We start from the raw sequence: 13,929 nt of genomic DNA on the forward strand, positions 1-13,929 counted from the left end.
TTATTTTATTTTCTGAATAAGAAACTCCTTTTAATATTTATTTAGTTTATTTTCATGTTTAAAGGGTTTCAATGATTCAACTTACGAAATATGAGACAAGGATGATGTTAGTGGGAAAGAAAAATATGATAATGATATGGATGATGGTCTATTAACAATTTGCATTGCCCATACAATGAGGAAAGTGTTGAGCCTGAACCAATCATTATTAATGGTTTGGTTGATATTGAGGTGTATTAGTGGTGATGAAGTGAATAGGTTTTTATTTGATGGCCTTAAAGCAACATACTTGTTTTAATATTGGTATGCAAGAATCAATGGATTTTCTGTAAAAAAGAGCAAAGTTGTTAAAAGTTGTAATGTTGAAAAAAATCCAACTAACATTTCTTTGTTCTAGAGAAGGTCATGATGAAGATACGGGGTCAATGACTAAAAGAAGGAAGCATGAACCAAGAAATGAGACTAGATGTGACTATGTTGCTAAGTTTGTTGTGCATGTTAAGAAACATTGTGAAAGATAGGAAGTTAGGGAGTTTAGTGATCACCATAATCATGAGCTATTGTCAGAAGATTATTGTTCACTTTTACCTTCACACAGGGGGATGATTGTAGGAGACATTTTGATAATTGAGAATCTTGGAAAAGCAGGCATAAGGCCTCCTCAGATCTTTGGTTCATTAGCTAACATTTCTAGTGGGTATGACAAGATAGCATGACAAATGAAAGATCTTCGCATCCCCATTTCAGGACAAAAAAGACACAAGTACTCTGATGTTACTAGTGTGTTAAAGTTTCTGAATGGCCTAAAAAAGATAGACCTTATGATGTTTGTAAGACACACATAGGATATTGATGGTAGATTGCAGCATTTATTTTTGTGTGGCGGTGAAAAACCAATTAAATTTTGAGATATTTTGCGACATGATTGGTTTTGATGTGACTTACTGCAAGAATAAGTACTTTGCCCATTTGTTATGTTCTTTGGTGTTAACAACCACAATCAAATGTTTGTTTTTGGCATTGCTCTTGTGTCTAATTAAACTCACAAAACATATATTTGGTTGTTAGAGCAATTCCTTCAATCAACGAAAGGAAAGCCATTGATCTTGGTCATAACTAATAGGGATTTAGCAATAAAGAATGCAATCAAGATAGTTTTTCCCAATGTGAACCATAGACTATGTGCATGGCACTTGATTCCTAATGCAAACACTAATGTCCATATTTTGACATTCACGAAATGCTTCAAGAAAGTCATGTTGGGTGATTATCAAGTTGTTAAATTTGAAGATATGTGGTCTGAAATGGTGAATGAGTTGTAGAAGCAAAGCTTCAAGAATTATTTTGATGATGCCAAGGAATTTCAAAGATCATTCAAGATGAATTTCAAGGATGAAGAAAGCAAGATGTCAAGCAAAAGCAAAGATCTCAAGATAAGAATTTAGATAGACTATTAGAAAAGATTTTGAAAAGCACAAATGATTGGCCAAGAGAGTTTTTATCTTAAGAATAATTTTTCCAAGCTTGTTACTCTCTGGTAATCGATTACCAGAAGATTGTAATCGATTACTAGAAGCCCAACATTTCTGAAAATGGTTTTTCAAAGGTGTAATCAATTACCATGACTTAGCTTTGTAATCGGTTACTAGTGCTTATAACATTCAAAAATATTTTGATAAACCTTGTAATCGATTACACAAAACATGTAATCGATTACCAGTGGCTCTGAACGTTGGAAATTCAAATTTTAAATGAAGAGTCACAACTTTTCAAGAAAGATAACTGTGTAATCAATTACATCAGGATTGTAATCGATTACCAGCGGCAAGCTTTGAGAAAATTTGCCAACAGTCACATCTTTTCATTTGGTTTTTAAATGGCCATCAAAGACCTATAAATAAGTGACTTGGGCACAAATTTTCTTCTGAGTTTTCCCAATTCACAAAAGGCATAATCCTCTCAAACAAAAATCTCTAATCTTCAAAAATTCCTTGGCCAAACACTTGTGTTATTCAATAAGTAATTGAGTGCTTCATTGTAACATCTGTCTCTTTCAAGAGAGATCATTTCTTCTTCTTCTTCTTACTTCTTAAAAAAGGCTAAGAGACTGTGAGTCTCTTGTTGTAAAGCATCTGAACACAAAGGAAGGGTAGTCCTTGTGTGTTTCAGAAGGTGTAAAGGATTTGTGAGATAGTGGAACTCCCAAGTAGGTTTCTTGGGGACTGGACGTAGGCAACGAACTTTGCCGAACCAGTATAAAAACTGTGTTTGCATTTTCTCTTGCCTTAAACTCTTTTATTTATTGTTGCTTATTGTTTCTATTCAGTAAGCTTAATTTGAATTATTATTTAGGAATTCATTTTAAAAGGTATCTTGGGACTTGGGTTAAAATCAAAGTAGAATTTTTAATTAGGGAATAGTTTATGATATCTTAATTCAACCTCCCCCCCTTCTTAAGATATCTGAGACCACTTGTCCAACATGAGTTTGCCCTTCATGAAGAAAGTTGGATAAAAGACCTCTATAAAAAGAAAAAGATGTCGGCTACATCTTACATTAGGGTTAACTTTTTTGTTGGAATTAGGACCACATCTTGATTTGAAGGATTTCATAGTCACATTGGGAAATTTGTTAGCTCAAAGATATGTTTGTCTAAGTTTGTTGAGCAATTTCAGAGGCGCCTTACTTATTTTAGATATAGGGAATTCGAGGCAGATTTTGATAGTGATTATGGTAATATGGTTTTGCAAACAAGTGTGCACAGACTTGAGCATTCTATAACTAAGCAATTTACAAAATAATTTTTTCTTTTGTTTAGGCTTATTTTGTCAAGAGCTCCATCCTTAATGCGGGTTAGAAACTGTCATGATAAACCAACGCTCTAAATATTTGTTTCCATATATAGTGATAGTGGAACACTTTTTTAAATGTGTTATTCTCCATCAACGGTTAAGTTTACATGCTCTTGTTTGAGAATGCAATCCATTAGACTTCCTTGTGATCACAGTATCATTGTCTTGGTTGATCTTCACATTACTGAGTTTCCTAAATTGCTTGTGCTAAATAGGTGGTCCAAAAATGCCAAAAAAAAGTTATTCGGAAGAGGTTCAAAGATGGAGTGCTTAATTGGAATTCAAATCTTATAGCGAGACATGCTCAATTGCATTTTAGCTTTAGGGAAATTGCTCTATTGTCGTATTGTTTTGATGATGATTATAATCACATAGTTGACGTGCTTGCTGGAGAGCATTCAAAGTTGAGGTTGAAGCGTGGTTTTGACAATGCTATTGAAGACAATCATAAAACTAAATCTATCAATGCAATAGTGCAAGATCCTATCATTGTTAGAAGTAAAGGATGTGGTGGTACTATACAGTCAACCTCAGGAAGATCCAAGAGGATCATCAAATGTTGAAGGTGAGGTGAATATGGTCGCAACAAACGTTCTTGCACGGATGTTACTAATAATCCCCAAAGTTTAGAAGATACAGGATTAAGTGACTGCAATGGAGATATGGTTAGTGTATTATTGTATATTATTGTCGTTACATGAATGTTTACTGCATGGATTGATATAATTAGTTTGTTTTATCTTGATCTGTTTAGGAGATGGATACCATGATTGGGTTGTCAAATTTTCCAGCTTTATAGAACTATATAATTTGTAAGATTTCATCCAAAATGCAGATTTCATGGAACACTTTAAATGCCAATGTATTATTAAAGACCTTATCATCACATTTTTGTGGTTGATTCTGTTCATAGGAGTTATTTTATTTAAGTTGTGTGTATTTCTATCTTAAAGCTGTTGACACTTGCTTGATTACAGGTCTAGTTTTCATGTTATGCTTTCTAATTAATTTCTATTTAATTTTCCTACTAATACAGTTGTGTGTTTAGTTAGTTTGAATGAAGTTTATTCTTAAAGACTTCGTTTAGTCTAGAGTGTTAGAACTCATTAATACCCAGGTGTTAGTCTTTCATAGTGACATGTGTGTAGTAATACTGAGTGGTTTATTTGGTTGAATTCGATTAGGTGAACACGGTTGGGCTTTAAAACCAGGGTCGTGTATCTAGATCTATAACAAGCGGTTTATTTTCATAAATAACTAATACAAGATCTTTAATTGGACTTCAAATGTAAATTGGGCTTCAAAACCAAACTTTGAGTTTGTAAGAAATGTCACTGGACCCAACTTAGGTAAAGTTATTTTTAAAAATCACATGGCATATTGGTGGTGTTTAATAAAGTGGACTCATATAGTTTTACCAATAACTACATAAATCAAGATGCCTCAATTTTACAAGAAACCCTAGGCCATTAGTTAAATCACAAAATGTGGCATATGCCATATAGTGTACTTGTTCTCGTAATACCAAAGCACAAAAGTGAAAATAATAATTTAAGAAACAACGTATTTTGGGAGAACAACAACATCCCAATGCAACAAAATAAAAAAACAATCCATTGGACAAGTCACCCATTGATTCCCCAAATATGAATAAGGCATTGTTAATTTGGTGTAAGTCGTGCAAGAGGTTCATTTGTGATGATGAGCCAATCCGGGTTTGCTTTTCCTATCATCCGCTCATTTTGCATTCATTCTCCTCGCTTACTAAAAGCTCCATAACAACATTCATTTGAACAAATGGGTCATTCATTTGGAAAAAAAAAACGCAGAGAGCATAGTGATTATCATCGTAATTAATGAGCTTTAATGATGTATTAAAGTTTGAATACATACAACTAATATGATATTTGTGACAAAACAATGTCCCATTGTCGCAACCTACTCTTTTGTGGGCGAGCGAGGCGAGGCTTACGGGTGCGTCTTCCAAAGGAGGAAAATGCGCGGAGTCGCCACCAATGTTTATTTGTGGAAAACGTCGGAAAAACCGAAGGAAACCGGTCATGAAGAATATTCCAGATTCGGGAGTTGTATTTACGTTTGAGGAAGGTATTAGCATCTCTCACGTTTGTCCCAAAGGACAACATCCTTAAATTAGAATTGTGTGAAATTGTGTATCTAAACTTTTATTTCTTTTTTTTATTTTTGAGGTCGACAAAAGCGGGGCACTTGCTCCTACGTACCCTCCGTCGAAGAGGAAATCAGACCTACGTAGTTTTTTCCAAAGGGCAAATCAAGCGATTCTTTTTACTTGGAGGGTGGTCCTTTCAAGACGTTGGACCTTAAAATGACCCATTTTTACTTGGTGAGAAAAGCTGAGGTATCGAACCTAAAATAGGGGAGGAGCTTGCCACCCAGAAAGGCGGAACCCCTTCCACCTTCACTCCTCCCTCTATTTATAGGAAAATAGGGGAGGAGCTTGCCACCTAGCTCACCCAGGCGAGCCAGGTTGCTTCCTCCAGAAGCAACCGCCTTCTGGAGGAACATCCTAGAAGGCCCAAGTGGGTCTGGTTGCTATTTGCACCCTTTTTTTACTAAATACACCCCTTGCTTTTTTTGGTGATTCTTTTTCCGTAACGTTACGAAACTTTGCGAATTTCGTAATGATACTTGTTTTCTTTCCGTAAGGTTACGGAACCTTACAGGTCACGTAATTACTCCTTTTTTGGCTTTCGGAGTGTTACGGAACCTCACGGATTGCGTAACAATGCTTCCTTTTGATTTTCGGCATGTTACAGAATCTCACGGATTGTGTAACAATGCTTCCTTTTGATCTTCGGAATGTCACGAAACTTCACGTATTGTGCAACAAAGGGTGCCAAGTACCTCGAAGCGGTCAAACAAAGGTTACATGCCATGAAACAATGGTCCCTGGACGAAATTAGGGTATGACAGTTGCCCCTCTTTACTTACCTTTTATCAGAGATAAGAGGAAAGCAAAGATAAAACACTAATTTCGTCCGTCTTCGCTCTCTCCGTGATTAGTCTATGACGACTCCTGTCTCTCCTTCTCTTTTCTCTGCACAACACAAAACAAACACAAACAAAAACATGAATGGAAGATAGACGAACAATGTTAGGCAATCAATTCGTGGGGCTCCAGACTCGATGGTGGAGGAAGCATGAATGACAATCAATTCATGGGGCTCCAGATAAGATTTGAGGGTGGAGGATAGACGAACAGTGCTAGGCAATCAATTCGTGGGGCTCCAGACTCGATGGTGGAGGATGCATGAATGACAATCAATTCATGGGGCTCTGGATAAGATTTGAGGGTGGAGGATAGACGAACAGTGCTAGGCAATCAATTCGTGGGGCTCCAGACTCGATGGTGGAGGATGCATGAATGACAATCAATTCATGGGGCTCCGGATAAGATTTGAGGGTGGAGGATAGACGAACAGCGCTAGGCAATCAATTCGTGGGGCTCCATATTCGATGGTGGAGGATGCATGAATGATAATCAATTCATGGGGCTCCGGATAAGATTTGAGGGTGGAGGATAGACGAACAGCACTAGGCAATCAATTCGTGGGGCTCCAGACTCGATGGTGGAGGATGCATGAATGACAATCAATTCATGGGGCTCCGGATAAGATTTGAGGGTGGAGGATAGACGAACAGCGCTAGGCAATCAATTCGTGGGGCTCCAGATTCGATGGTGCAGGATGCATGAATGACAATCAATTCATGGGGCTCCGAATAAGATTTGAGGGTGGAGGATAGACGAACAACACTAGGCAATCAATTCATGGGGCTCCAGACTCGATGGTGGAGGATGCATGAATGACAATCAATTCATGGGGCTTCGGATAAGATTCATTGGCAGGACCGAATGGTCCACTGGGTTCCTTCACCTAAAAGGTGAACAAGCTTTAGCAAGGAAAAATAAATCATTCACGAGAACACCATATTTTAGAGAAACAATATACCCTTGCCAAAAGTAATTTTCCTTGTAACCGAAAATGAAGGGCAGGATGTCAACATTTAGCTTTTAAATGAACATTCAGGGGAAACGTCAGGTCAAACTGAAACTGGGAATAAAATCACTCATAGTGTATAAAAACTCACACAGGTAAGTGTTTTACCCTAATCCCAAACCATAGCTGCACCATGACTTTATTTTGCACATGATTTCCTATCGAACCAAAAGATCACATGCACGATCACGGATCAATAGGATTTTCTCGAGGGTAGCATTTTGGAGAGGAAGCTGGGTGTTTCGGTCCTTTCCTCTTTGTTTATGTGGGGTGGGATATCGCCAATCAAGAGCGACTTTGAATGGTAATCCCAAAGAAAGAACTACTTCAAAAATGGGTTTTCCTTTGCCGGCAGTCATTTACCCTGCCGAAAATTTATATGGTTAGAAGATCTTCTGTTCTCTTTCCTGGTTTCCTGTATTAATCGGGAATTATTTTGTTTTTCCTTCAATCTTTTTCTTTTTACTTTCTTTCGATCTTCGATCGGGAACCCTTCCTTTCCTTTTCTTTTCTTTCTTTTCATTTCTTCTTTTCCGATCTTTGATTGGGAATTTGGGTTTTAGCATTTGTTATTCGCTCTCCCTTGAGGAGATTCTACTGTCCTTTTCTTCGGGGGAAAGGATGAGGATTCTTTTCATGGGCCAAGGTTCAAAGTAGCTTAAGGTTGTGTCTCAACATGGTCTTCTCACCGTGCGAGCCCGATTTTGATATCTGGGGCAAAACAAATTCGTGTGTCAAGGTGTTGGTCTCGGGTTGAATTTCCATATTATTTCCACGAGGCACGCATAACAATGATGATTTGGAAACAACGTGCAAAATTAGTCGTGGCTACAGCTAGGTGGGTACTCAAGCATCCATTTTATGGCATTGTGATACTGAGGCTTGGGATTTACACAAGTAGACCCAATATTTCCAAATTATGTTCTTTCATCGGTTCAACGAATCCATCCATTCTTATCTCGGTTATTCTGGAAAATAAACTCTTAGCGCCAGTCTCTTGTTTCCAAAAGATATGTTTGCTCTCTAGGAATGATTTATGCTTCTTATGACCATAACATGCCGACCTTCGAGGCCTTTCTTTCTTTTTCTTTTTGTTTCATTTTTTATGTTTGCACAAACTATACATCCATCACCATCTATGAGAAAAGCTTTTCTTTATACACCTACATTCCTATACACGGCAAACTTTTTTTGTATACACACACATTAAAAACTCTTTCTCTTTATATCAACACGGTCTATAAAAACTTTATTCTTGTTCAAAGATTTCTTTTTCGTTTTCCAACATACACTCGTGGTTTATACAAAAATTTCTTTATATACACTCATTACTCACACACAAGAATTTCTTTTCACACCTTATTTACACACACACAAAATCTTTCCGTACATTTTTTACATATATAAAAAAAACTCTTTTCTTTTCTTCATATATATAGACACGACATTTGTTCACAACGCCTCTTTCTTTTTTCTATTCTTGGCGTTATCATGATTTTTGTTCGCTTTATTTTTAGGATGACGTTCCTAAAGGAAAGCTCTACAAGGTTCCGGAACTTCAACAAACATTATCGACAATAACGAAGTAAGCACTAACGCAACAGTCCAAACAAAATGTATGCACAAAAAAAAAGACAATCGAAAAAAACAAAACAAACGTTAGTCCCTCAAGTTATAAAAATAAAATAATATGTAACAGATAAAAGAGGAAACATAAAAGAGAATATGAATTTGGGGATCTCCTGGTCATGTGGCTCCACTCCCTCCCAAGAAACCGAGTAAATTTGTCATCTCCTCATCCATGTGGGCCTCCTCTGCATCGTCAGGAGCCTCTGCGGGCGCCTCCCCTTCCTGGGCCGCAAGCCAATCTCCGGGCCATGCAACCTCAACCCTGAACTGATCTGGAGTAGGGCACGCAAAAGGAGCGAAACCCTGGCTCTGCTGACTGAGGCTGAGCTGGTAGAGACACTCAAGTATCTGCACCTGCCCCCTGTGGTTGGCCGCCTGCTGGCGGACCAAGTGTTGTAAATACCGCTCCATGCCAAATGACCCAGCCGGATCAGGCTGATGAGGTGGTGGCGGTGCGTCTGCAGCCTGCGGTGCATCACCCTGCGCCTGTCTAGGCGTGCAATACTTCTCAATGAAGGCCCGGGTGATCGGCGGTCGAATCACCTTACTAGGTGTGACAGGAACCCCAAATGACTGGCAGAGACCCGTGATCAACGCTGGAAACCCTAGGGCCCTGTTAGACTTATCTGGGTCTAGAGGGTGCCTGGTAGGTGGCATACCTGCAAATAAATAAATGGCGTCAGCAATCAACTGAGCCACATGAACGCTCATCCGTGTCAGGATGGCAAACACCAACTGACACTTCGGCAGAGGGAGGTCGGAGTTATGATCGCTGGGCAGGACGTTGCTGAGCAGCAACGTCATCCACATCTGGGTCAAGGTGGTCATGCTGGTGCACATGATCTGCACCCGCCTCCCGGCAGCGGTCCGGGCAAAATCCTGACCTGGTATACATAACAGCTGGGCAATGGCCTCCTCGTCAAATCCATCGGCCTGGTTCCTTCTCTGACTAAACTCGCACTCATAGCCCTCCTCTAACACTAGCGGGTCACCCAGGAACTGGCTGAGGGCATCTGCATCAAAAGGAATCCACTAGCCCCTTACCCATGACCGCATGTCCCGCATGCCCTCCTCCGTGGGCCAAGCATTAGCGTAGAACTCTAGTACTATATCTGGGTCAAACTTAGCCATGGGAGTGACCAGCGACATCCAACGCCGGCGAGCTATGTCTTCCTGAAAATCTGTGTACTCATCGTCCCTGAGCTGGACACGTCTCTCTCGGTGGAATGACCATCCTTTGATGGCCTCAAAACGCTACTGGTGCTCAGTGCTCCTGAAACGATGGCTGTCAAACTCGGGAGTGACACTGGTCCCTTCAGCCGCGACGTCCCTCCTAGATCTCTTTGCGAAAAGCTTTCTCGGAGCCATTTCCTACGAGGACAAACATTTGGAAAGTTAGTTTTACAAGAAATATACCAATCATTACGAACAAGAGCCAAACAACACTTTATATGGCACGAGTGTCAACATGCACTTTATAAAATAATCATATTAGGGTCGCGCTATTTTATGGCACATATGCATTTGCACACATAAAAATTTGGTGAGAGGCATTTTACGACACACATCTATGTACATATTTTTTGACAAACCTTTTCATGCTACATCCTATATATATACACACATTTTTTGGAAGGCTTCTTTTGCTACCTACTCACAAATACACATATTTTGAAAAACACTTTTACGCTACCCATCCAAACACTTTGTAAGGCACTTCATGCTATATATATTCATATTATGCAAGGCATTTTCATGCTATATATATTCATATTTTGCAAGGCATTTTATTCAACATTTTGCAAGGCATTTTATTCAACATTTTGCAAGGCATTTCATGCTACATATTTACATACATACATATTATCGAAGGGCTTTTTCATGCTATCTAAGCGCAAGGCATTCCTCACGAGGCAGCAAGCTTTGAATTCTAAAAAAAAACTTCTCAAACATATTCTAATACTCATGCATCTTTTACATTCAAAACCGGAAACTTAGATTCCTAGGCATGAGTCATCCTTTTGGCACTTTAGTCTAGCTTCTACAAACTACCCACACACTCACAATGCGCACAATTTGTTTTGCAAGCTAAGTTCCACAAAATCATGCGCAAATGCCATTGAGGCATTTCACCGAACACTTGGTGGGCACATGTTTAAGCATGAAAATCAAGGGAATTGGGGCAATGTGGCATGCCCCATTATCTCGGAATGCGCCCTAGGCCTAAGGCCATCCCCTACAACCCCTCAATTCAACAAAAACAAGCAATAATTCAAGGATAAATCCCTCACGTTTTAAGCAAATACATGCAATTTAGAGCACCAAAATATATCAATGGAAAGCCAGAGAGCCCAAGAATGAGGCACTTACTTGTTGGAGATGAATAATAGAGCAAAATGGAATCAAAAACGTGAAAAATGGTGGCCTAGGGGCTGCAAAATTGGTGATACTCGTAGCTTTCTTTTTGAATGGGGGGGGGGGGAAGAGTTTTTGGTGCAGAAACCTTCCCCCTTCCCCCTTTTTAACCCATTTCGTGCAGGGGTTGCTCGCCCAGGCGAGCTAACCTGCATTTTTTTTTGGAGGAAAGTAAGACTCCTAAGGGCCAGCATTTGCTTACTCGAAACCCCTCAGGGTAGATTAGGCATCTAATACTTACTTTATAGACACAACAACAATAATTACTGGAGATTTTTAAAGGATACTAGGCTGCTTTGCAGCGGCACTTTCCGTTCGTCCCGGGCTAGGCAAAGGATGACGACCTATTGGTTGTGACCCTAGCCTCTCCTTGCGTCCGTCCCTAAGTACCTGAAAGTAGGAAACAACAATGCATGGCAATCTTTGTATGACAATCATCTTCTGAATAATTTTCTTAATATTTTTATTTGTAGCCTCCACAACCCCGTTCATCTTCGGCCGGTAGGGGGTGGAGTTATGATGCTGGATTTTGAAATCCTCGCACATTTCCTGCATCATTTTGTTATTTAGATTGGTGCCATTGTCAGTAATGATCTTCCTAGGGAGTCCGTATTGACAAATCAGTTCCTTCTTTATGAATCTGACCACCACACTCCTCGTGACATTGGTATAAGAAGCCGCTTCGACCCATTTGGTGAAATAATCTATCACCACGAGAATGAAGCGATGACCGTTCGAAGCTTTGGGTTCGATGGCCCCAATGACATCTATCCCCCACATGGAAAAAGGCCAAGGGGCGGACATGACATTCAGAGGATGTGGCGGAACATTGACATTGTCCGCGTACGCTTGACATTTATGGCATTTCCTTACATGGGCGCAGCAATCGCTTTCCATAGTGAGCTAGTAATAACCTGCTCTAAGGATATTCCTGGCCATACCATGCCCATTGGCATGTGTCCCAAATGCACCCCCGTGGATTTCCTTAATCATGTAGTTCGCCTCTTTGGCATCTATGCATCGCAGGAGGGTCATGTCGTCGTTTCGTTTGTACAGGATGGTACCACTCACAAAGAAACTAGTAGCCAATCTCCTTAACGTTCTTTTGTCATTGTCGGAAATCCCTGGTGGATATTCTTTGTTCTCGACATACTGTTTAATGTCGAAATACCACGGTTTCCCATCTCGTTCTTCCTCTATCGCACAACAATGTGCCGATTTGCCCCGAGATCTGAAGTCAATGTACGGCAGATCCCCGTGTGGGGCAAGTTGAAACATGGATGCCAAGGTGGCCAATGCATCGGCCATTTGGTTCTCTTCCCAAGGTATGCGGTGGAAAGAAATATCGTCAAAGAATTCGGCTAACTTCAAGATATGAGTTTGATAGAGTATCAATTTTTGATCCCTAGTTTCCCATTCTCCTCTCAACTGGCGTATTACCAAAGCCGAGTCTCCATACACTTTGAGTAGCTTCACGTCAAAATCAATGGCCACTTGAATCCCAAGGGCGCACGCTTCATATTCGGCCAAATTGTTAGTACAATTGAAACCTAGCCTGGCCGTGAAAGGAATACATTGATCATCTGGGGATACAAGGACTACCTCTACTCCATGGCCCAAAACATTAGATGCCCCATCGAAACAAACAATCCATTTGTCTATATCCTCGTACGTCTGCTTCTCTTCGAATAGGGCCATGATGTCTTCATCCGGGAACTCAGGGTGCATCGATTGATAATCTTGGAGGGGTTGTTGGGCCAAATAATCTGCCAAGGCGCTTCCCTTTATCGCCTTTTGGGTGACGTACACAATATCGAATTCAGATAGTAGTACCTGCCACCTAGCGATTCGTCCCGTGAGGGCTGGTTTCTCAAAGATGTATTTCACGGGATCCATTTTGGAAATAAGCCACGTGATATGACTGAGCATGTACTGCCTAAGACGATGTGATGCCCATACCAAGGCGCAGCACGTCCTTTCCAACATTGAGTAATTCATCTCACAAGCGGTAAACTTCTTGCTTAAATAGTAAATGGCTTGTTCCTTTTTCCCAGAGTCATCGTGCTGACCCAACACGCACCCCATAGACTCGTTTAACACAATCATGTACAGGAAAAGAGGAATTCTTGTTATAGGTGGCATGAGCACCGGGGGATTCGCGAGGCTCTGTTTGATTTTTTTTAAGGCCTCTTGGCAGTCGCTGTTCCATAGGACCGCCTGGTTCTTACGCAATAGTTTGAAGATGGGCTCGCAAGTAGGGGTGAGTTGCGAGATAAATCTCGCGATGTAATTCAATCTTCCCAGGAAACCTCAAACCTGCTTCTCCGTGCGTGGCTCTGGCATTTCAAGTATGGCCTTCACTTTCTCGGGATCTATCTCTATCCCTTTCTGGCTCACGATAAATCCCAATAACTTCCCCGATTTCACCCAGAAGGTGCACTTGGCGGGGTTTAGTTTCAGCTGGTATTTCCGTAGCCTTCCAAACAGCTTATGCAGATTGATGAGGTGTTCTTCCTCGGTCCGAGATTTGGAAATCATGTCATCTACATAGACTTCAATCTCTTTATGCATCATGTCGTGGAACAACGCTACCATGGCACGCTGATAGGTTGCCCCAACATTTTTCAGCCCGAAGGCCATCACTTTGTAGCAGAATGTTCCCCATAGGGTGACGAAAGTAGTCTTCTCCACATCTTCGGGTGCCATCTTTATCTGATTATACCCTGAGAAACCATCCATAAAGGAGAAAAGGGCGAACTTGGCTGTATTATCTACCAGTATATCAATGTGTGGCAAGGGAAAATTGTCTTTACTGGCTCGGTTTAAGTCCTGATAGTCTGTGCACATTCGCACTTTGCCGTCCTTTTTTGGGACCGGGACAATGTTGGCTACCCACTCCAAGTATCAGGTTACAACCAAGAAACCCGCATCGAACTGCTTTCTCACTTCTTCTTTAATTTTCAAAGACATTTCGGGTCTCATCCTTCGTAGTTTTT

Source organism: Glycine max, chromosome 2, assembly GCF_000004515.6.
Source record: "Glycine max cultivar Williams 82 chromosome 2, Glycine_max_v4.0, whole genome shotgun sequence".
NCBI lineage: Eukaryota > Viridiplantae > Streptophyta > Magnoliopsida > Fabales > Fabaceae > Glycine > Glycine max.